Source organism: Pinus tabuliformis, chromosome 1_1, assembly GCF_031772625.1.
Source record: "Pinus tabuliformis cultivar Carrire ecotype Pingquan chromosome 1_1, CPIR1, whole genome shotgun sequence".
Classification (NCBI taxonomy): domain Eukaryota; kingdom Viridiplantae; phylum Streptophyta; class Pinopsida; order Pinales; family Pinaceae; genus Pinus; species Pinus tabuliformis.
Window position 1 is genome coordinate 816,331,172 of NC_142297.1, and position 26,710 is coordinate 816,357,881.

A 26,710-nucleotide genomic window follows, 5' to 3' on the forward strand; every position below is an offset into this window, starting at 1 on the left:
AAATTAAAATTATTTTTAAATTTTTTGAAATTAGAAAAAAAAAATATTGATTTTTTTTGTAAGCTTGGTGGCACTACATCTTCATCATGCCCAATATATCACCTTGATCGAGGAGGGGAATTGAACTGATGACTTCACATCAAGGAGTGCCTTCACAAAGCACCGAATCATTGTCTATAGAAGACCTCGTGAACAATTTTTTTTGATTGATTGAAATTGTTCATTTGAATAATTTTTTGTGTGGTTTATTTAATGAATTGTGATATATATATATATATATATATATATATATATATATATATATATATATAAAGATATTATATAAAATTGATAACTATGTATATATTACTAAATAAAGATGACATCTCTATTTCAAAAATTATTTATTTATTATGCAAAAATAATATTTCTGATTTATCTTGACAATTTAGTACCTAAAATTTATGTCCCATGAAGTTTTTATTTTCGCATTCAGCTTGCCAACAAAACCAGAGGTAGTCACACCCTTTCCCTCTTCCCAACTATCTCCGCTACCGGGCGCAGCAAAGCCTTCTAGGGCGAAGCTGACTTTTAGGCGGAAATAATTCCAAACGCCGTCGAACCACAACGCGGGCGATTGGTTGTTGGCGGTCCACTGCCAGATGGCGGCCACCACCTGGAACTTGATGCCAAAGACCTCTTTTACTATGAACTCAATGCCAATTCACCTCGATTGGGGAGGGGAATTGAACCGATGACTTCACATCAAGGAGTGCCTTAACAAAGCACCGAATCATTGTCTATCAAAGACCTTGTGAACATTTTTTCTTGATTGATTGAAATTGTTCATTTGAATTTTTTTGTGCTTTATTTAATGAATTGTGAAATTAATATATATATATATATATATATATATATATATATATATATATATATATATATAATTGATAACTATGTATATATTACTAAATAAAGATGACATCTCTATTTCAAAAATTATTTACTTATTATGCAAAAATAATATTCCTGCTTTATCTTTCCAATTTGGTACCTAAAATTATGATGACAACTAACTCTTAACATACTCAACCATTGCCACCTCCGTCTTGAAACACAATTTTCGATGGAGGTATCTAGCAATTTACAGAAGGTTCTGCATGTTTCCATTATGAACAACGATATGCTTTTTCATAGTCTTAGTGAGTCATTTAGCATTATCTTTCACTCAATGAATTGTCTAATCTACGCATCTAAGTAGAAGTAATATTTTGATATCATTTAAAGCTACGTAACGTTTTAATATTCTCATTCAAAGTGAAGTTTCCACGTTGTAATGAAAAAAATATCATGTTAGATGTGAAAAAAGAGTTGTTGCAATAAGATTTATAGGTTTCAATGTAAGTGTGTTCTAAGTTTGTTTGTTAGATTTAGGGTTAGGGTTTAAGAATTTTAGTTGTGTGAATACAAAAACTTTGGAAAGTTGAAAGGTCATTTGTAATGAATGGAACCACATCGTAATATTCGCAGAGACACTAAAAATACTACCATTTCAGAGGAGCATTCAGCTCCTGTTGAGGGAGAGAACCATAACATTTCTTTGCTATCTGATGTAGATAGTACTGTCACTGGTGTTGAAGGTAATAAATCCAATGGAAATGTTAGTGTAATTGTTGGAGCTTTCCCTGTCGAGGGTTTGCTCACAAATGGGAGAAAAGCCATGACTACCGAGCAACATGCTTGTAATGGCGAGGTTGAGGTTATGATGCAAAAGGTTGTGGCTGCAGAGAAAGCACCTTTGCCAAATACCCTAGTTGATGCAGAAGCTCTGTTTTAAGAGGGCTGCATATGCAAGAATCCCTTTTAGATCTCAATCAAAATGGTATTTGGATACTCTTTGACTTTTTGGGTGAGATCCACGAATATCATAAGGGACGTCAAACTTTTAATGGAGCTCAAATCAGGGTTTCTTCAAGGGTTTCAATGCATTCTTTATGAAGGTAAGCAATTATATGATACTTTTCCCATCTCTTATTAGGCCGATAGGCCTTCCTTTGGAACAGAATTTCGTCGTCCTTTTCATTCTCACATTGACACCTGCCATTTTTTTCAACAACAGCCAAATTGACATTTGGGTATTTTGCATCTTGCAGTTTCGCATTTGTTATGCCACTGTGTGCGCTGTTATTGTGGAACGTGTGCCCAACCTGCGTGTGGTGCGGTGAACGTGCCTTTATCCAGGGCGGTCTCGAATCTTCACCCATGAAGCCGACAGAAATATCTGCAAATTTGTTACAGACACTCTTCTCTATGCCATTTTCCCGGACTTCGCATTACCAACTCGATGTCAGCCGAAGAAACCGAGTCCCGATTGAAAGAACTCCAGGTACAATGTCTAGACACAATTTCAGATTTCGATAAGGATTATTATGGCAACACGAATCATTCAACTCGCTGTAACCTCATCGTGTCCCTGTACTCTCAATTCCAATCTACGGGACTCGAACCCGCGGGCTTCCGTTCCATTTGCCGGTGAAACCCTCAGTATGGGACTCCTTGCGGGCTCTCACGGGTGGTTTTGTGCAAACCAGAGCTAGCGATGCTGTTCAGAACGCTATAAATAGTTGTATTAAAGGTCATCCCGATAAAGCTAGGGTTAACATGCATAGGGTCAGGGTTCGAGTTTCTCTGAGCGTGGCTCAGGTTTTGAAGCACGAGGAGCACTTGATTTCTAAGGCGGTGGAGGCCTTTTATGAACGGGACGTGGATTCCATGAGGGCGGCGTCTCGGATGGAGAAGTTTTTGTGCAATAAGGAGATGGTAGATGTCTCTGTGAGGATGTCAAGGGCCATGTATGCTCAGTTCGTGCAGCAAGCCTTTCAGGCACCGCGTTGCTATCCAATGCCGCCTCTGTCGTCTCCAAATTACAAGGAGGCGGAACTGGGTATGAAGATAAGCTGTGGATTTGAGATGATGTATCAGCAGAGATCGCATTATCAGTAAGAGATGGAGAATGCAGAACTCGGACTGAGTGGCTCAGGGGTTGCTGAAGTCCAAAGCTCGGCACTGAAAGCAGCGAGGAGTAGAGATATTGGATGGGAGGCATTCAGGAGAAGCTTTGAGAACAGGGGTTATTTCAGGGGTCTTCTTGAAGGTTCGAAGGAGCATAAGAAGCTTATGGATGAAGCATTGGACTATTACAGAAATACCACACTCTTCTCCAGAGTCAGGTAAGCTTATTTTTTTTTCACAGATCATCCATCTGATGCACTACCTCCTCAATTTAAGTACACATTATTAGCAGCGAGAAACGTCATAAAATCAAATAATTTCTTTTATTTATTCTATATCTGGCAACCTATTTTTTTTACATGGATGGTAAACCTGGAAAGGATATCTACCCACCCTCATACATTTGAGCGAAGAACTGGTACCTTGCCAGCACGATACCATAATCTGCCGGTAGGTTAAAGAAATTCCTTTATTTATTCGTAAATGGGAATATATTATCTTTACCTGGATGGTAAACCTTGTAAGAAGCTCTACCCACTCTCACACATTTGAGTGAAGAACTGGTAACTTGCCAGGACCATACCATAATCCGCATACCTCAATAATATTCAATATAGTCAAGAGCCACACCTGGCAAATCTCATTCAAGGGAGGAGCATGCCTGTTAGGATTAGAAACCGTGTGTGCCGAGATAGTGCACACATGTATATATTAAATACGCCTCCAAGTTCTATCGATAAAAAAATATACAGTACAATGAACATATTACGCAAAAAAGGTAGATAGCGGTAAGGCTTTTCCCATAGAAACATATAAAGGGCAGGTAACGTACAAAACACAGCTGTACAGAGTCCAGACACAATCAAATTTCTCCCCTTAATGAAGACACATGCCTTCATGCAAGAGTGCAGCATGCGCCTGGTAGTGAAACAGAAATCAAACTATTCCTTTGCAACTTTTCAGGTATCATGCGAAGGAGTGACATATGTCTGGTCAGGAAGCACAACTAACCTATTAACTATTACCTATAAAATGTTGAAGGGGTGTGAGGGGAAACACCACACCCCCACAGGATATGCAGATTTGAGACTACTCAAGTCCATTAGACCCCAGCCAGCAAGAGCACCCTTGATGGGCCACAACAAGTTAGCAATGGCATGGGAGTGGCAGAAAAGGTTTATTTTCCTATGCCTTGCAAACAACATCACATGCACCAGTAGGCAAATTGAAACTGAGAAATTCTTTCAGCAGTAAAGAAACTGTGTTGTGGCTGGAAATAAAGGGCATCATGGCTTTTTCCCAAAGCAAACTGATATCAGCTCTGCCATATGAGGATAGGACAGATAAGGTCAAATTAAAATGATTATAAAATGCAAACCAATCCTCCAAGGCCTACTAATTTGCACATACCAATTCAAAATCATAGGTCAACCTTACCAAATTCATCATATTACTGTCCAGTAAGTAGTTGACTACGTCATAATTTTATGTTCATTGAAAGAGAAGGCTTAATGACATACGCATTTGTGTGTTGATATCTGGGTGTAAGTAATGGATTAGCATATGTGTTACCATTTAACTTAATATCTGTAGTAACCATTCAATTGGTTTTATTTACAGTTCTTGCAGGCTTGAAAGAAAAATATGACAAAGCAATGAGGAGAAATGATGTGAAGGCCATTGTTGTCACTAGTATGCAACTTTGCAGAAGGGATGGAAACTGTACTAAATGTTCAATGGTGTTATAAATCTTTATATATATTCATATATATAAAAAGAGATGTGAATTCTTCTGTTCAAAAATCGAGATGATTTCATGTCTATGTCTCTGTTTTGGCATTGTTAGGTAATGGAAGCAAATTCTCGGGTGGTTTTGACATCAACGTTCTCCAGGAAGTACAACAGACTGGTATGCCAAACTAAGTTTTCATACAAAATTCAAATTCTGTTGCATATTGTTTCAAAGGTTTCCATGTTTGCTCATATTCAATTCTCTGTAACTATGTATCTAGCAGGGAACTTGTCGCATTTGGGTAGAGTTTCTGTTGATCTTATGATCAATACTATTGAAGGTAGGCGTTTGTTATATATGTTGCTTTTTTTTGTTTTCACTAAAGTTGCAAGTTGTCGGTGATATGTAAGGCTGAAGTGGGGGTACTGTATCTCGGGAATGCTAGCTATTATCAAATCCACAAATAATGTATAAGATAGAGGAATGTTGCTTTTACTTTGACTTGTCATTTCAAAAAACATTACCAATTCTTGTAAAAGACATTTTGTTCAAAAAACATTACCAATTCTTGTAAAAGACATTTTGTTGGATCGTTATTTTCCATATGTTATTTGAATACTATAAAGCGAAAAATTATCATACCCTTGACATTTTGAGCTTTTCTAGGAATGTGCCAAAATATGGATACCTAGGCTTATTGTAGAGTATAGTTGGATTTGATGGTACAGTTAAAAGTAGCATTCTTATAGCATAGTTAGGAACTCATCAATGTATTGGTAAAGGATTCTACATGTTTTCCTGTATTGTAATACGTAGCTGGATATGTTGATATTGTTAACATAAAAAAATTAAGATTCTGATGGATGTTTAGGCACCCCTGAAAGTTTGGAAAAGGATTCTATGTGTTTTTAGGATGGAACCTTTTTTCTGGCTCTGACCTTTTTGGCCTTTTGGTGTTGTTATAGAGGCTAAGAAACCTTTCGTAGCTGCTATTCAAGGGCTTGCGCTTGGTGGTGGATTAGAATTAGCAATGGTATGTGGCAATGATTGTCCATCTCTTGTAATTTTATGTTTTGGAAGGGGAATTTTGGGAACTTACATGTTTTGAGTTATCATGGATGTATTTAATTTACGCAGTCTTGTCATGCTCGTATTTCAACCCCAAAAGCGCAGCTTGGGTTTCCAGAACTTCAATTTGGGATTATTCCAGGATTTGGAGGTAAGATTTCTCAATGTACATTTATCTGTCTCAGCGAGGTTGACTTCATACTGTGGTATAGCCAATTTTAATCTTACTATGAATTATCTGTAAAATAGGTAATGATTTGTTTCCAGCGCTGAAGACTCTTAAATGAAGAAGGCGACATGCAGGCTTTTATATTTTATATTTTCTTGCGAAGTTATTTGTGGCTCCTTGAGGGTTGATTTTCCCATGCTTTAAACCTGTCAGATCATTGGACTATCATAGCTCCTAGCGTGCACGTTATTGTTGTATCTATGAATGGGTTTTTCTGCTTCTTGGCTTCAATCATGACTATATGGGGTGGCCTTCTGTACCATGAAGGGTACATGGATTTTGTTACAAAGTTTCAGAATTGTATGTTTGAGAATACTTATTTGCTCAAGGCTACTGAGGAAAACAAGGTTAAGGTGTTTGGGAAGGATTTCATGGGGTGGGCTAATCCCCAGACTGCAGATGATTCTGTCTGGGAAGATGCATAGGAGAGCTTCGGGCTGGAGGACGAGGATAGGGATTTGAATGAAGAGATTGAGGAGGCTACTAATGGTGGTATACAGAGCTTGGCCATGGGTGCCCTGGGTCATAGCTTTTTGGTCGGTGAGACTGGCATTGAGGTAGCCAAGAATTTGCACCATGGGATCCATGGGAAGGGCATGTCTGTGAAGTTCAGGTAGGGGGATTTGGGGGGTGATGGGTCTTATTACTCTACACCGAAGAAGGGTCTTCTCATGAGAGCAGAGACCAATATGATGTTGATGAGCCTTGCCAGGCAGGGCAAGCCTCATGCTGCAGGGGTTCACCAGCTGGATATTGAGACTGGGTAGGTTGTGACAGAATGGAAGTTTGAGAAGGATGGGACTCCCATCACGATGCGGGATATTACAAATGATAGCAAGGGTGCACAGTTGGATGCTGCAGATTCGACCTTCATGGGGCTTGATGACAATAGGCTGTGCAGGTGGGATATGAGGGATACGCATGGTATTGTTCAACAATCTGACAACACGGTTTCGAATTGGGCCAATGGTCATCAATTTGCGAGAGGTACAAATTTTCAGTGCTTTGCAACTACTGGGGATGGATGCGTGGTGATTGGATCCAGTGATGGGAAGATTCGGCTTTATGGGAAAACATCTATGAGGGTGGAAAAAACAGTGTTTCCAGGTCTTGGATCACCGATCACACATGTTGATGTTACTTATGATGCGAAGTGGATTCTTGGGACTACTGATACCTATAGTATTCTTATCAGTACTGTCTTCACGGTTAAAGATGGACAATCAAAGACAGGAGTTTCTGGGCAGATGGGGCACAAGATTCCAGCTCCGAGATTGCTCAAGCTTACTCTAGTGGATGCACATTTGGCTGGAAAGAATAAGTTCCATGGTGGTCAGTTCTCTTGGGTAAGTGTTACTAATATGCATTTTGGTCTTCTGATTTGTATTGTTTTTCTTCCCCTTATGTTGTTTATTTGACTTTAATGTCCTGTTCAATTTCGAACTGCAACTACTACTTGTTTCAAAGTATGTATTGAAAATCATTGGTTTCCATTTCATGAAAAGTAAATTAATGAATGTTTCTATCCATTGCACTCTCAAAATTGTAAACCAAAAATTGAACAAATTTCTATAGGCCAGGGCAGCTATTAGCCATGGGGTTGTACTAGTGTCTGGTCACATTTAAGCATTTTCTAAACCAGCAAAGTTTTTTTGAAATGGCACAGCCTAATTATTCTAAGTTTTAGTTTTTTTTCATCTGAATTCGGAGATGCAAATTTTGACCAGATTGTTATTTGTTGCTGTTTAATTTTTATTTTTTTTAATGTATAAATGGATTCAATTCACTTAAAACCCAGTTTTTCCAAACAGAATCTAGTGATACAATCTATGACCATATCGTGATTTGTTGTTGTTTAAAATTCATTTTTGAATGCACAAATCAATTCAATGCCCTGAAAAACCCTTGGGATACTAGCCACCTTCATGGCTCAAACTTGTGATTTCAATAAATCCCAGCTGGATTCCAGACAAAATTGATAAAAAAAATATGCTCGAGAAAGAACCAAACATAGAAAAATTAGACTATGATGTTTTGAAAAGCAGTGATATTGTATGAAAAAATAAAAAACAGAGTACCTAAGTTGCTCAGAACTTCATTAATACTTTTGGGGACTTCTTTCAAAGTTTAAGACTTTTTTTATGTACAACAAATCCATTTCTCTTAATCAACGGCACTATCCAGATTTGGTGTCGTTTCTGGACAGTAATATTTCTGGTACAGAAATGGTATGGAAATGCAGCCAACATGCAATTAGCCTTTTCTAAAATAAATTAGTCTCTGCACCTGGAACCAAAGTTTGAGATCTTCAACGGGCACAAGATGGTGAATTTCAACGTTTTGTTGCTTGCTCGAATTAGCTGGTTGAATATCCAGTAATTTGTGGGGCCTTTAAAATAGCATCTTTAATTTTCAGACCAAACATCCTATTTTACTTGGCAAACCTTCTCAGCTTGTTGCTACATGGCTCATCACCTTTCTTTCAAGAAAAATGAATTCCCCGAACTGTTCCATTAATTTTTAATAGGTCTTGATTCTCCCAAACACAAATTCCAAACATGGCCTTACAGATACACAAAAATTTGGCCATATGCTTCTTCAATATCACCACTATAAACAAATAATAATGTATTAAAATTTAGCAATTGTCTATGAAGGGATAAGGTACACAAAAAATGACTTCAACTTCATAACATGTAGCAATTGAACCTTAATGGACCGTTGGCCTGCAATATAACCTTTATTAGCTCTTCAAGTGTACTAATTTCTGACATCTATTTCTCTTCATCACTGCCGGTTACTAAGAGTGGAAGGCAGGAGCGCCATCTAGTTGCCACTGTTGGTAAATTTTCTGTCATCTGGAACTTCCGGCAAGTAAAAAACAACGACATGTGTGTTACAAGGGCCAGAATGGGCTAAAAAGCTGCTATTGCTACAAGATTGTTCCAAAAGATGAATCCATTGTGGATAGAAAATTTATGCATGACAAATGTTGCAACACCAAAGAAAGTGAGCTATTTCAGCATAACATCTTAACAATAACATCCATTTCACACTAATCATGGCGTTGAGCAATTAACTCAAGTGATGAACTATAAACAGTTGTACTGGCTTGTGCATATAACATTCCACACCTTATTGGAGTGGAGTAAAACTAAATTCTTTATAGATTTATAATCTGTTGTATAGCTGAGAGATTGGGCATTTGGTGCGTTTGAAGCAATGCTTGTTGTAATCTGTGCAAAGTGATGAACAGGAGCTATGCTGCTTGTAAGTCTGTGTAAAGTTATGAATTGATTTTGACACCACATGCTAACTCTGTCACTTAATTCTTATTTTGTTCAAGTGGATGCTCAGTATTGACCTTTTAATTAACTATTGACAGTTTATAATGGAGAAATTCAAGGAAATGGAGAGGCTTTTGAATGGTATGCATATTTTTGTCGTGAAAATTCAGAAGAGATGCATTTGATGGCGATCTGGTAGATGGGTAGCATGCTATTACTAGCTATAAAAGCTTAAATTCATGGTCACATGGGAGGGAGCTATATTTTATTCTATTGATTTTTTTTTGCTTCTTAACCGAGGCCTCCATTCTGCCCGATTTTATAAGAAATAAGCTTCAGTGGAAGGTTACATTGTTGTGATCGACTCATTTTTATTGAACAGTTTGTTTGTACGCAATTTATCCTATTAATATATTCATTTTTTTAAGGTTTTATGTTTTAATTCTAAGAGTTTGGTTATGTAATTTTTTATTTCATATTTGTTTGTGTAATTTTTTACTCCATATTTGTTTGTATAGGTCTAAGAAATGTGTATGCCAAAATTTCTTAGAGATGCATTTAATTATTTATGATCTGTTTCTAGTGCTTGTTTTGTCACCACAGAATGATGATATATATGTGGTAAAAACACATATCATTCATGTATAATGATAGTTTTAAATATAATATTAATAAATTTATATGTTATGAGTAATTGTTTAAATATAATATTAAAATTTTAGAGGTAGGATTGCTATTTTATTTAATAGAATTGACAGGTTTTTTTTGGTTTGTTTATTTGTTCTTTAATTATTTTGTGTTGATGATCACTATCACTTTATTATTGTTATTATTACATATTATTATTGCTTCGAGAGACGTTCTACAGTTTAATATGGGGTAGATTTCATATAAACATGTAAACAAAAATGTAAATGTAAATGTAAACATTTAACATGTAATGTTTAACATTTAGTATTTTTAATCTAATGTTCTCCAAGAAATCAATCTAATTATTATTATGTATAAACATAATATAAATTTAAAATATATAGAGATTTATGAACACCAAAAAAATAGGTGTGGTAAATAAATAAATAAATATAAATAAACTAAAGGTATGGTAAATAAATAAAACCTCATTTTATACTTACTCCAAATGAATGTTAAATAAATAAAAATGTAAATAATATGGTAAATAAATAAAACCTCTTTTTATACTTACTCCAAATGTATGGTAAATAAATAAAAATATAAATAAACTAGATGTATAGTAAATAAATAAATCTTGGTTTTATATTTAGTCCATAAGCTTCTTTATATTTACGCAGACTCAAAAAAGAAGTTTTATTTAGGTGAAGCCTATAGGCCAAAATACCATTTAGTACGATGGGCGAAATACCATATTTATAAAAGATGTATGGTAAATTACAAAGTGGATCCATTTAACAAATTTGTGTGGACAACTTTCTTTCTTCTGGTAGAGTATTTGGATTTTGTTGTATGTGTGTGCATAGTTCTTTCCAAAGGAAATTTATTTGGGTAATTGGAAAATGAAATAAGACACTTAATGTGTTCAGTGTAATATAGATATAAACAAAACATCTAAAGAAAAGTAATTGCACAATAATCCAGTCCAAAAAACGAGGTTTTCCACAAACCAATTAAACCTTTCACCTTTTTCGTCTTATTTGCTTATATCAAACATTTGTGCAGGGCTTCAACCAATTAATTTCATTGAGTATATATCTACAAATCAGTGATTTTGGGATGAAATCCCACAAACCACTCTTCAAATTCCTTCAAGCTTTTGAAAGCAAAACTAATGAATTATCAATATAATTTTACCATAATAAAAAAGCAATTAGAAGGCGTTTAGCCAGCTCAAAATGCTCATCGGTTAGGTTTGAACTAACATTTCTTCTAGAGAAATTCAACAATTCTAATTTAATAATCCTATCGGCCTCTCTTTGTACCTTTTGGGACAATTGCTAGTTATCATATTTGTAAGGATTCCACTGTGATTTTAACTCTTCACTTGATAGGGGTGCTTTGGGGAAACCTCCTCCGTTGAATATTTTTCATACAAATACGCATTTCATAATCAAGCTCCCTAAGGTGTCCATCCTCCTTCGACTCACCCTCAGTCTCCAGGAAAAGTAGTCCCTTCTCAAGATTTACCTACTCCGTTTATTGTGGAAAAATTAGAGGATATTCCCTCCGTTGACATTTCCCATCTATATTTAGAAGATCTCCATGAGATAATGGTAGAGAACAACTTTATCTACTGCTTTAACGGGTTGTGGCCTCAAACAAAGGATCATTACAAATGGATACACTCTAATTAGACCAGCTCCAACATGGTTCTCTTATGTTCAAAGGGCTTCTTCATACTTATCTTTTCCTGCCAAGAAGATTACCAGAGTGTTCTATCCAAGGGCCCATGGTTCTAGGGAAAAGCAAGGTTGTTCATGACCCCTTGGTTCCTAGACTTTCACTCATCTATGATATTAATCGCAAATCTTCCCATTTGGTTCTGACTTCCAAACTCGTTGGCTCATATATTTCATGATTTAGTGTTTACAAGCATAGGAAGCACCTTGGGTCACTTGCTAGGCACAAATCTCACGTGAGGCTGAAGTTGATTTATACTTATGGTAGGATCTGTGTTGAACTTGACATTAGTAAAGGATTTCGTGATAAAATCAACCTCAAAGTATGTGATTTCTACTATATCCAACACCTAAACTATGATAACACAACTTTTCATTGTCACCTCTTCCCTCAAACAAGACACTTACAGAAATCCTACGCTCCAAAGCTAGTAAAACGGAAAACTAAATCTAAGGCTTGGAATCCATGTAGCCCACCCACTATGGAGAAAGACTCCTTATATTTAGATTAGGAGCACAATGAATCACATCATGAAATTCTCTCCTAAGATGAGGACTGAGAGGAGAGTAAGTAGAATAAAATTTTAGGACTTTGCAAAGAAATACACAGTACTATTATTCCATTTGGAGTGGTAAAGTGAACTCAATGTCATTGGAATTTGAAAAGGATGCAATAGCATCTTGTCAGGAAATTCAATAGCATCTTGTCAGGATGCAAATCTCACGTGAGGCTGAAGTTGATTTTATACTTATGGTAGGATCTGTGTTGAACTTGACATTAGTAAAGGATTTCGTGATAAAATCAACCTCAAAGTATGTGATTTCTACTATATCCAACACCTAAACTATGATAACACAACTTTTCATTGTCACCTCTTCCCTCAAACAAGACACTTACAGAAATCCTACGCTCCAAAGCTAGTAAAACGGAAAACTAAATCTAAGGCTTGGAATCCATGTAGCCCACCCACTATGGAGAAAGACTCCTTATATTTAGATTAGGAGCACAATGAATCACATCATGAAATTCTCTCCTAAGATGAGGACTGAGAGGAGAGTAAGTAGAATAAAATTTTAGGACTTTGCAAAGAAATACACAGTACTATTATTCCATTTGGAGTGGTAAAGTGAACCCGCGAATCAATGTCATTGGAATTTGAAAAGGATGCAATAGCATCTTGTCAGGAAATTCTTCAACAATCCATGGTTACTCTTGCATCGAATGGGTGGGATAAAGTAAACAAAATGAAAAGGAAAAATAGTAAAGCGAGGAACCAGCCCCAAGTTGGGTGATACTTTTGTTTTTGTTAGTCTATTTACCTAGATGTCTCCTTATAGTGTGGTTTTAATCTCTCTCCAAAAACCCCGTCTTGAGGTGGTTCTTCTAAAATCCATGTAAAATCCTGTATGGACCACATCCAGACTATATGCAAATTTTTTTATTTGTTTTTTATCATAGCAAAATACAACCAGAAGAGAAACACATTCGGAATTAATTTCAGGAAACATATCATAGCATTTACATACATTTAACTAAGACCAAAATAGTATTTCAACACATATGTACCATTCACCAGAAGACGTGACTCTGCTTGCCATTCGTTCGGGGTATCACTTGCGGTTATCCGTTCACACCCGTTACAAGTTCAGCTCCACAAATAACAAATTATATATTTAATGTTCTCTAATTTTAATTTTAGATTAATATTAGTTAGTTATGCATTATAATGTTACAGGAATATTAAACAAAATCCGGAGTATATGTTCATGTTTTTTCTAATTTTATTTTAGATTAGTTACTGAATTATATTTTTTTCACAATTTTGATAACAACGACTTTATTTTTTTAACCATTTGGATAACGGCGCCTTTGTTTCAAATAAGAATTGGGTGAGGATAAATTTTGAAGGGAGATTGAACAAATCGCTGAGAGATTTTGAGGGGCGATTGAACAAATTGTTGGGCAACTCCTCTTCAACGCATTTAAGCATTTAAATTGAATTTTTTTTTTCCAAATTAAAAATAATAAAATATACTAACTACTCAACCCACATACCTAACTTAGTGAGAGAGGGAAATATATACCCCATAATATTTTCCATTTTACCCCATGATATTTTCCATTTTTTATTTCTATTCGATAAATTCAATCAAGGTATTTTATATTCGAAATTAGTTCCAACCATTTTTGTAGAAAAATGAGAACCCTTTTCTCTTTATGTCCCTCGTTGAAATAGATTAAAAAAAGAAACCTAAAACCACAAGTTGTTTGTATTAAATTTTAAAGAAATAAATTAAAAAATAAATTAAATTTTAATAATAAAATTGGTTGATATAAAAGATTAAAAATATTATATATATATATATATATATATATATATATATATATATATATATATATATATAGATATAGATATATATATATATATACACAAATTGTTTCTATTAAATTTTAAAGAAATAAATTAAAATAAAAGATAAATTCTAATAATTGAATATGTTGATATAATAGATTAAAAAAAAAAAAACTTAAAACAATAAGTTGTTTCTATTAAATTTTAAAGAATAAATTAAAAGATAAATTAAATTCTAATAATAGAATTTGTTGATATCCTCAAATCATGAAGATTTGACTCCCTTATCTTTTCCGGGTAATCTTTCAACTATTCTTGAATATTTATGACTTTGATAATTAATGATGGAGAACCAGTCTCCAGGTTAATTTCACAGTGATATGCTTTTCCTTCAATATGAGGGATTTTAGCTTGTAATAGTGAGGATTCTTTTCTTAAGATTTTGATGCAGATGTGTGCATGCTTTGCTTAAGATTTTCATGCAGATGTGCTGATGTGCTAACAATTGATTGACTTATTCAATGTTGACTTAATCTAGCTTATTGATCATATTATTAGTCTCATTCCTTTTCTTATGTACATCATAAATGTATATATCTTCTTTAATCGGTTCACCCATGAACTAAGCATTTGGCATACCAAAACCAATAATCAATTCAATGGCCCCATCAGCTATGACAAAACAATCCCTTTTTTCTTATCAACTAGAGTTTCAGACTCGTTAATATTCTTTTCCCATTTAACTAAAGCTATATTGGTTTTCAACTGGTCAATATTCCTTTCCTAATTGTATAAAGCTATATTGGTTTCCAGTTTGTTAAGCTCTATGATCTTGGAAGGATGCCCTAAAGCCAATTTATGCTAGGACTACCTTGAAACCAATTTCTTGAAGTCACAATGCACATATGTATTGTCAATTAACTTTTTGGACATAACTTGAGAAAATATATTTAGAAAACATCATTGAACCTAAATTAAACTCAAATTTTGATAAAAAACTATTCTTGATTTAACTTGAGTTGTTCATTAGCCTTCAAGGATTCTTCTTTACAAATTTTAATATCAATGCTACCCATTTGAAGTTTTTTGTAACACCCCACCCCACATTTTCCTGATTTTACAAGTTCTCCAAGGTAAACATGAACTGAGAGTTACTATGATGTGACCCAACTTCCACGTTCCAGTTATGGAGGTTGGGTCTATTAAATGAAAACATACTAATACCTATCAGGGACACCTAATCACCCAGATGTTAGACAATAACCACTGATGATTAGACCCTAAGTTGTAATTTTCTTTTACCAAACTCTACCTCCCACTTGCACACATGCTAAGGTGTGCATGAGGCCAAAAGGCACTAGTTTCATGCACAAGCATTCCTCTGTGTGGTTGCAACCAAAATTTCCCATTTTAGAGGGTGCACCTAGAAACCATGATCCAATTTTTTAGGACCAGTTCTATGCCAACTTCCTAGAATTGCCCATATTTCTCCAGGATCACCTTAATCACCTATAAGGGTCATTAGTCACTTTTCATGACTCAATTCCTCGTCAAACTTATCAAATACAATAAAATCATTTAGAAAAACACTTTGTGTTCAAGGTACTATTAACGATGTTGGATGTCAGCAACATAAAGGGGGTATCCCCAATGTGAAGTCCCAATTATACCTCAAACCATTTGGAATAGGAGCCCCATTTAGAGTATGACCCGACTTTGGTTTACTTAAAGGTATGCCTTGTCTTTAACTATAAGCATGAGGGTGTATTAAAAATTCCCTTATGAAGGAGAAAGCGAGTGTACCTTGTGCATGTTCTATTGCCAATGTATCAAAGTTCTTCTACTTCTGGGGTGAAATTAAATGAGACTATGAAGAGAGAAGTAATAGTACTACTGAAATGGAGACACACATGAGAGAGAAATACTTATCTAAAATCAAGAGAAATAGTTCACAAGGATGTGACAATCATTATAAACATAACAACACATTTCCAATAAGGAGCATTGGAGTAACCAAAATAGTTCAATTAATCTAGTACTAATCAAAGTAAACATGAACCATAAACATTCTAAGAATAGTCTTAGAAACATTCACAATCCATGTGTGAAAACATGCTGTTTTGAAAGGATTAAATACTAAGAAAAAATCCCAAGATACATAAATGCAATGAACACCACTAGCTCCAAGAGTGGAGCGTTAAGGCCACTACTTCCTCCCCAAAAGTACTAACTCTGTCTCTCTTTTCCTTGTGGAAGAAGCTAAGGTTAAAATTGATTTACATGAGGAATAATGGTCTATTTATAACTTGAGGAATGACTTTTCACATCCTCATGACTTGAATTTCTAACTTCTAGTGACCTTTGGACTTCTACAACCTTTAGACTTCCAAATGAATTTTGGAATTACGTATGACTTTTGATATTTAAACATGTCTTTTGGAATTTCCTGACACTTTAGTTCATACATGACTCCTGGACTTCCACCTATTTTTGTTTACAATGATTACAATAATACATCATGACTTCTACATCATCATGTGATCAAACATGACATGTGACTATCTTTGATTTCTAGGAATAATAGTGACCGATGACATGGACTTTATCTAGTGCTGATATGGTTTCCACTTATGTCTTCATTTCTTCAAGAAACTTTAATTGCTGATGTCATCACCCTCCAAAGGGTCCATGATGTAATGGATTCTTTTGGGTGCTTTGATCATCAAGGTTCAAATGTGCTCTTCGTTCTTCATTCAGTTTCCTTCGTTTTTTTCTCTTTGCCCAATCTTCCTTGTGCGTGATTGTCATGATGTTTCTAGAATACCTGCATCTATGATCATTCATGCTAAGAAATGATCAACATTAATATATCTTATTCTACCATTTTTTATGCATATTTTATGTTCATTCCCTTTCATTGCACTTGAGAGGGAAAAAAGCGGCTTCTGTGAGCATGGGCACAGTTTGAAGGGCCGAGGGGGAATATTCATGGGTTCAACAGGTACTCATGTGCTCATGTTGGCTTGATGGGGCTTGACCTAGGTTCAAAGTTAATTAGCCAAACAAATCCCTGTATTACTGGCCCTTTGGGCAACAGCCCACAGAGCACAGACTTATGTCTCACCCGAAGCAGTATGGGGGGATGCTGGAAGCAAGTTTCCACACCCTTGAGATGTCTGAGGTGTCGCTTAGTCCAACTATGAATAAGCTTCACGCAGGTCCCTTCGCCCTCTCCTGACTTACAATATCTTCATGATTGGTTATAATCACCTTCGCATAGCCCTAACCAGGTGTTGTGGTGCTTTCACACCGCTAGGGTAGCCGTCTATGCTTTCTTCATAAGTTCCGTCGCAGATATTACTTATATTCTTATAACGGTTAGTGAAATTCACATAAACAAATACTTTATCTTATATTTTCTTGTTTAACACGTACATATAAGTTCACGCAACAATTAAATAGTAACGTTGCAATTTATATCCAATATACTTCAATGCATAAAACAGGAAAAGGATACACAAAATGATAAGAAACTTCTCTTTATTACTTCTTCAATTCGTTACAGACTCAACTCACACTGCGCACTCAGCTGTAGGGCTCCGCGCACTCAGCTGCGGACTACTAGGCCTCTGCGCACTCAACTGCAAAGCCTTCTCCTACTCTACGACCCAGAGACTCGACTCTTCACTTCAACTTAGACTCAATTGATCATCACTCATTGCTTAGATATATCCATTTATCAATTGATCTCTCTTGCAAATTAGAGCCTCGCTCTATTTATACAATCCCATGGTCTGTGGACCATGGGTAGATCTTTCAAACCAACATTACATTACAAAAACAAGGGCAGATAGTCCTATGACCCTATTACGACTTCGCACTCCATGCCAATAATTCACGGAGTCTTTACACTGGACTTAGTCAAAACTTAGGCTTTAAGCTGCAAAACATGCCTTGGGGGGATCCCACGCCCAACAACTCAAGAGAGGAAGATAGCCATGACAAGGTGCATGGCGCAAGTATAAAGAATGAAGAGGAAGGCTTCGGGCTTCCCGAGAGTGTAGTGCACTCAAGGGAGAGAAATATGGCCTAGGGAACACTCTTGAAGGCTAAAGGATGAGGCTTTATGCCTTCTGAGTGCATTCATGTGCTCAATAAAACAAGGAGTTTGCATCCATTCGAGTCGAAGGAGATATCTCAAGGAGGGCGCATTCCTTCAGGTTGAAGGAGTGCACTCAAAGGAAACCAATGAGGGTGCATGACGCAAGTCCGAAGGTCGAAGGATGAAGCTTCCTACCTTCGAAGTGTGTTCATGTGCTCAAGAGACTAGAGAGGGTGCATGGAGAAATTATAAAGGCTAAAGGATGAAACTTCATGCCTTTCAAGTGCACTCATGCACTCAAGGAGGGTGCATTAATTTGGGTCGAAGAAGTTCTCCCAAGGAGGGCGCATTCCTTCGGGTCAAAGGAGTGTTACCAAGGAGCGTGTATTCCTTTAGGTCAAAGGAGTGCACTTAAAGGAAGGCTTGGTATTTGAAGGGTGTAGTTCAAAATAAGGAATGAAAAAGGTGGATTAAGGAGTGAACTTTGTGCCCTTGGAGAAAACATTGAACACTTGTGAACAACAAAGGATGTTGTCTAAACAGCTCCAAAAATATAAGAAAAGATAGATCAATGACTTCAAAATCAGCCTCTTTAAGGGGGGAACCTCCTTTACATTACACAAATGAATAATTCTTGGATGATAAAAATGACAAGACCTCCTTTCTATATATAGGAGTCTAAGGGGTCATAATATAATGAGAGCCAACATAACAATAATAATGTAAGGGAACAAAAATAACAATAGTGGGCTTCTATGGGGCACAATAATAACAATATGGGGAGTACATGGGCACAACAATATAATACGAGGGTTGCACTAATAACAATAAGGGGTTATGCTAGTAGTATAGGGACGTAACATGCCCCTCACTTTCAAAAATTTTTGTCCTCAAGGCTTGAGTAGTTTTGGATGCTTTTGTATAAAATTCTCATCCTCTCATATGGAATCTTCAGTAGGTCAGTCCTTCCACTTCATGAGATACTCTAAAATAGATCGATTCCATAGTTGTCGAGTTCTTGTTTCTGTGAATGCTTTAGGTTCCAATATGATTTTTCCTTCCTCATCAAGTTCCGAAAATATTTTTTGAACTGGGAGCTTTTCTCCTATAACCTTCTTTAAGCATGAAACATGGAAAACTGGGGGCACTCGAGAAGATGCAGGAAGCTCCAATTTATATGGGATAGTACCAATCTTTTGCAACAGCTTGTAAGGACCATAGTACTTTGGTGATAGTTTATTATCTTTTTTATCTTGTTTGAGGGACATGTGTTTGTATGGTTGCATTCGTAAAAATACGCAATTTCCTATATGAAAACTTCTTTCATTGTGATGTTGATATGCCTGTTGTTTGATTCGATTCTGTGTGAAAGTGAGGTTACCCTTTTTCTTCTTGATATGTCCTTCTATCTTGAGAGTTTGAGGAGTGGTAATTCCTGCCAATGCATTAAAAGATATGGTCGGATTCATTTCTTCTTCCTATGTGCTTGATTCCTGGTGTATATCCTCTTCTTTTAACATTTCTTTATCATTATCTTCCTCTTCTTCACAATCAATGTAAAATAATTTCTTCTCAACACACTTATGACCTTTAGTGTACTTGCTATCAGAACTATAACAAAGGCCATTTTAATATTTTTCTTCCAATTGTTGTGGTATCAACCTTGTGGGTTGTGGAAGGCTAGGAGCAACAACACTTCCATCTTTATAATTGTGAGTGGTAGTATTTCTTGTTGCCATTATTTTTCTTTCAATTTTTCTTTCTAGCCTTAATGCCTTCTCCAATGAATCAGGTTCCCAAAGACAAACCTCATGTTGAATGCTATCCTTTAAAGTCCCTAAGAAGACATCAATCCTCTGCTTCTCTGGAATAGCATTTACCCTTATATTTAATTTTTTAAGCCCTCAATGTGCTCTGCCATTGAACCCTTTTGTTTTAGATTTATCAATTGGCCAAAGAAGGTGTTGCTCTTTGTATCCTCATAATGTGCTATCATTTCCTTCGTGAAAATTGACCAAGTGATAAGTGGTTACGAGAAAAATCTCTTTATACCATGAAAATTGATTCAGTTCTAAATATAAATATGCAATGCATACCTTGTGTAACAATTACATATCATGTAGATTAAAATATTTCTCCATATGTAATATCCCTGTTATGGGATCCTTGTGATAAAACTTACTCAAATTGATCATTGGAATATGGTGGGTCTTTAATCAAATTTTAGATTCTATGAAATCATGATTAACATTTATTTTTTTCTCGTCATGAGTTTCCTCTACTACCTTTTCCTCATTAGGAGGTCTTTCTTGTAGCAGCTTTGTCCCACCTTGTTTCAAACCTTCCATGTATTTCTTCAAATCTTCCATGCGTTTCTTCAAATCTTCTTCCATACCATCGATATTAGCTTCCATGGCCCATATAAAACTATTTATATTATCCTTGAACGCATTCTTCAGATCATCCATCCAATTTTTCTTACTAGGTGTTTTTATTTTCTTGATTCGAGTCATTATTTTTCTTGCTTTTAGGAGATCGATATTTAAATAATTGTAACTCTATAATTTCAAATATTCAAGTTCTAAAATTATGGCATGTGGTATCCCTCTAAGTCCCATTTGTAACTTAGCAAGTCTTATCAATATTGAATTCTCCAAGGAAGAGTTATGCTAAATCTCCCACGATGACCAGATTATAGACTAGTTTAGTAGAGCGAAATTGTACGAAGTTCAATGTGTCAGTGTTTCGACCTTAGGACTTGAAACTGATACATAGAAAACTAAAGGTTGTCCTTTTTCTGTAACTTTGTACTAAATTTCATTCTGATGCTCAGAGAGAAAGGTATGATGATTTTCCTAGGGCACTTGTTTGGGATGTAATTTAGGAGCCTACAAAAACCCTAAATGTCTTAGCCCATATCTCCAAAAATATAGTGAAACAAGATCTGAAATTCAGGTCCAATCTTCATCAATCTTTTGGCTCAAATAGGTTTTAATTTTAGAGTTTTAAACTTCGTAGAACATACAATATAACGAAAATTCCACGATGACTTGTTTGCGATGGAATTCTAGAGCTTGCAAAAACCCTAAGTTCCTCAATTCATATATCCAAAAATATAGCAAGAAAATATTTGAAAATTAGAATCCGATGTTCAGAACGATTTGGGCTCAAATGGGTTTTTTTTTATCTTACGAAAATTTGTATAGAAAGCCTTATATCGAAAATTCCATGATGACTTGTTTGGAGCAACGAAACCCTAGAATCCAAAGCTCTGATACCAAATGTTATGTAACCAGCTCACACAATAGAAGAAAAGATAGATCAACGACTTCAAAATAAGCCTCTTCGAGGGGGAAGCCTCCTTTACAGTACACCAATGAACAAGTTTTGGATGATACAAAGGATAAGACATCCTTTCTATGTATAGGAGTCTAAGGGGTCATAATATAATCAGAGCTGACATAACAATAATAATGTAACTTTAATTCCTTGCAAAAAATATAAAAGGTATTTTCTAGATGTAGGAGATGTGTCATGACAACCAACCTTAACCAACTTTCCACCTTACCTTTTTGATAGGAGGAGTAATCAAAGAAACCTTGAAAACTTCCTTTCAAAGCACCTACATCTATATTGTCTTGCTTAGAAAAAATCAGGAAAGATCAGAACTTGCTCTTAGGAAATTGGATTGTTATTTAAGATGCTTCTAACTGATGAAATATTGGATCATGAAATTTAAAAAAATCCTCTTGGAAATCCTGAAATCCTTGGGGGAAATAATTTTCAATTAATAGTGTGGAAACAGGATGAGAATCTTACGGTGGAAAATGAATCTTGTCATATTCAGAACATTTTTTAGAATAGTGAGGGCCTAACATAACCTTCAGCGGAGGCTGAAGTGCCTCAACTACTTGAAAAGTATCTAAATATTTTGATGATAAAACGTGAGGATCAGGTGATGTAAAACAACCATCATTAGATACACTAGTGGGAAAATGATTAATTGAATGGCAGTTGTTAAAACAAGAACCATGATCAAATGGGTTGATTAAGGAACAAGATGCTCAATTAGGTGACAACAAATATAGATAAGTTTGAGTAGATTTAATTCCTTGCAAAAAATATAAAAGGTATTTTCTAGATGTAGGAGATGTGTCATGACAACCAACCTTAACCAACTTTCCACCTTACCTTTTTGATACGAGGAGTAATCAAAGAAACCTTGAAAACTTCATTTCAAAGCACCTACATCTATATTGTCTTGCTTAGAAAAAATCAGGAAAGATCAGAACTTGCTCTTAGGAAATTGGATTGTTATTTAAGATGCTTCTAACTGATGAAATATTGGATCATGAAATTTAAAAAAATCCTCTTGGAAATCCTGAACTCCTTGGGGGAAATAATTTTCAATTAATAGTGTGGAATCAGGATGAGAATCTTACGGTGGAAAATGAATCTTGTCATATTCAGAACATTTTTTAGAATAGTGAGGGCCTAACATAACCTTCAGCAGAGGCTGAAGTGCCTCAACTACTTGAAAAGTATCTAAATATTTTGATGATAAAACGTGAGGATCAGGTGATGTAAAACAACCATCATTAGATACACTAGTGGGAAAATGATTAATTGAATGGCAGTTGTTAAAACAAGAACCATGATCAAATGGGTTGATTAAGGAACAAGATGCTCAATTAGGTGACAACAAATATAGATAAGTTTGAGTAGATTTACAAATCCTTTGAATGAAAAAATAATCCTCCTCATATTCTAAATTTGACAAACCATATAATTGTCACTGGCCACAACCCAAAATGACATCATAATCATTAAAAAAAGGGATACCAATATGGAAAGCACATGAAGCTAGTCAAGATGTAGGGGATGAAAAAGAGGAACTTGATTCAGTAAATAACATAAGCATTCACTAAAACTGAAGAGGATATTTGGTTCCATGAAGAAAATAATCAATATCAAAATATTCACAAGAATGATTAGGAGTTGATTACTTTCAAAAGAATGTGAGAGGTATGAATTCTTTGGTCAAATATAGTCTTTAGAATGGCCAACTTTACAACTTTTCTCGTCCATGAAAGGTATACATTTTGAACTTGATTTTGATATATAATAGATCTACATCAAGATGATCTAACTTAAGCAGAATCTTCAATCCAACCAAAAACGAGATCTTGAAAGTTGAAAGAGCCATATTCAAAATAACAAACATCTTTCAAGAAGAGATTTACATCTAGTGAATCCATGCAAAGAAATGAGTTGCGTGAGAAAATCCATATCTGACTTGTTGGCTAGTTGAATTGTTTATGAATTAAACATTCAAGTACCACATTAATTGTCAACCAGGGAAAGTCTTTTTATTTCAAAGGCTACTGCGTACTGTATGTACTTAAAATCTAAAAGCATCGAAAAGCTATAGTATACGTAATCTTTACGCTATGTCATTACAGTACTTGTTAAGATAAAAGCAATTAATTAAAACTACGAATCTGGAAAGCGAAATAATGGATGCTCTGTTGGCAGAGGATCAGGACCCTATCCTCAAGATGGGGACGTTCAGCACCTGCCCCTGTAATCAGATTTACTAATGCACACTGCACTCTCATTCACCGGTGAGAAACAAACTCAAGTGATTAATGAAACAGAGTACTAGCAAAACAAAGAATACCAGAGGTAATGCTATCAAATCCAAACAGAGTACCAGAAAGAAATTACTGCACACTTACACACTTGACAAGAAAGTAAATGGGTGAATCTTGTGACGAAGGTGGGCCCAGTCCCTCTCACAAGATTCCCCAGGAAAACGAAGACGGGATTAAGTGCTCAAGACAGTTTTATATTCATCTGCCAAAAAGATTAAATACAATAGAGTTCAGACTTGCTGATGTTCTCAGAATCTCGCTTACAGACTGACCATAGACACCGACTCATCCCTTTTTCATGTAGATGTCTCCTCTTTATAGAGGAGACATCTATTACAATAAAGTATTACAGCCTATTCAGTTAACCCATCTTGTCAAAAATAAGCAATTCAGAGTGCTGTTACAACAGTATGATAATACATTCTTTCTTGAGCTTTAGCTGTTACACAGCGGGTAACTGACTTTGACCGTGTTCTCGGGATCTTCATATTCCTTCGCCATTTCCCCATGTTGTTCATGCTAACTGTGTTCTTCTTTCTTTAGACTTCCGCTTGATTATGCCACGTCAAGATTCTTTAGATAGCTGCCATCTGTTGTTCGTGGCTGTTACAAAATAGCTTGCTTTAGGTAATTGCTGTTGCTGACTGTAGCAACTACGGAGTTGCTGCTTCTGGTGTTGAAGCAACTACGTAGTTGCTGTTTCTGGTGTTACAGCATCTGCGTAGTTGCTGTTTTTAGTGTTACAGCAACTATACATTATAACTCCTGCAAGCTTAAGACAATTATTTGACAATTTAGTCAGCGTTTCCAAGGATAAGTATAAAGATATTCACGAATATGAAATAAATAATTAAACATAGATATGCGGAAGGTTACTTCATACCTTGGGGTTAATATGTCATTATAAAATAAAAGCTTTCAACTTATGACTGCAAAAGGGTAATAATACGGCAAAAGATAAGGTCAAAAATAGGTCAATTGTGAGTCCCAACATCCCCCCCAACTGAAGAGATTGCATGTCCCCATGCAATGTCTACTCTGAGTCTGAGTCGGAGAACTGGGACGAACAATGCAGATTACTAAGACAATAGCTGTAGGGAGTAACATCAAACTTGTCTCTGAAACCACAAACAGTTCGTATATGTTTCCATACTGCTGCCTCTTCTCTGTTAGAAAGTCCAAACTGACCCTTATACTGATCACCCGGCAACCATAAAAGTGGGAACTTGAATTTGTAACCCATCCAATTCTCAGCACAACGTTGCACGCATTCAACATACCGAGGTACCCTTGATAATGCTACTTGCATATTTGATGGGTTATACGGGTGATATTCTTTCCTTTCTGCGGGGCAGTTATCCCAAAATAGTTTATTTGCTTTCACAGCCAATGATGCTTTCGTCTTTACATACTGCTGACAGTCTGTTAGGACCTCTGTTCGTAGTCTCATAACATGATCCTTCATATCATCATTGTCTATCATTTTTAAGTGTTGTAAAATGAAAGTGGCAGCGTTCTGTGGTTCAGCCCGAATCCACAAAAGACAATTCTGTTCGTTTTGGAGGCCTGAGACATAGGCATTTTGCCAGGTAAGCTGATTCGCCAAAAAGGAGATGAAAGCTCTCAATTGTATGTCACCTACTACAGGTGTCATATTCATGTTTCTTTCTTCAGACACAGCCTCGTTATGGAGGTACAATTCACATAGCAGGTTTTGGTCGCTTTTGGGTGCCTCTGCAAAAGTCTTCATAAACTGATCTGCTGTGACGACTTGATGAGGCCTCCCCTCTTTGATGGCCTTCAGCTGAATGAATGCAAGCCTTTCCCTTAAGAATGTGGCATAGTTGAAGGAGGGTTTCCTTGTGGCGAGCATCCTTTGACATAACTCAAACATCAGGGACATCCTGTGTTTCAATTCCTTAATTTCTTTATACTGGGCCCTGCACTGTTCCAGTGCTTCCCAGTTCTTATAAGCATGGTCAAACCAGGTCCCTTTCTGTTGTTCAAATGCTTTGCCTTGAGACTGGTGATATTCTCTCCACCATGTACGTTTCAATTCCTGAAAGCTTTCTGTTTCTATACATGCATCCGTAACAGTGGGAAGCTCTGTTTGCATACAGGCATCAACCAGAATCATCTGTTCTGTTGAAGTGGGCTGGGATGATCCAGCATCTGTCTCTTCATCTTTAACCAGAGCTTCTTTCTCCTATTGGGCTAATTCATTGTTCTCCAGATTGATTTTGGTGAACCATGGTGAATTTGTCTCTTTTTCTTCTTCTTCCATACTAGTCTGGGCAGGCCGGGGTGAGTCCTTGTTTGTTTGTTCCTGTGCAGCCTCTGAGGAACTTACTGGTTCTTGTGTGTCAGTAAGTTCTTGACCTTGTGCAGCTTCAGGTGAACTTACTGGTTCTTGTGTGTCAGTAAGTTCCTGGTCTTGGTCTTGCATGTTCTCTGGATGACCTGTTGGTTCTTGTGTAGCAACAGGTTTCACTAACTGCACTTCTGCTGAAGCTCCTGTTGGTTCTTGTGTATCAACAGGTTTCTCTATCTGCACTTCCTCTGAAACTCCTGTTGGTTCTTGTGTATCAACAGGGCTTTCTGACTGTACTTCTTCTGAAGCTCCTGTTGGTTCTTGTGTATCAACAGGGCTTCCTGACTGTACTTTTTCTACAGATCCTGTTGGTTCTTGTGTAGCAACAGGTCTTTCTGTCTCAGCAGAGAATTGTGGAATTTTTACTTCAGCATCAGCAGGCTCCTTTGTTTCATTTTCAGCCTCGGGGGCTTCCTTTATTGGTTCTTGTACTAGCCTATATCCTGCCTGCGCATATATCTCACCACAACTTGTACACAGATATTCGATATCTTTGCTTTTCTCTGCTGCCGACGCTGCTCTTGCTAAAACATGCAGGCTGAATTCTTCTTGA

At 36.2% G+C, this 26,710-nt stretch overlaps 2 pseudogenes across 1 annotated transcript; both read left to right on the top strand.

The window, feature by feature from the left end:
- The first annotated feature begins 1,855 nt into the window (after positions 1–1,855).
- Positions 1,856–4,688, top strand: LOC149216571 (protein ecdysoneless homolog; annotated as a pseudogene).
- LOC149216572 (protein CYPRO4-like) lies at positions 4,644–26,710 on the top strand (annotated as a pseudogene). The gene is made up of 9 exons (XR_016250094.1): positions 4,644–4,680; positions 4,835–4,897; positions 5,004–5,060; positions 5,686–5,753; positions 5,858–5,939; positions 6,171–7,369; positions 8,823–9,026; positions 26,271–26,324; positions 26,433–26,710. The product of XR_016250094.1 is annotated as a protein CYPRO4-like (transcript).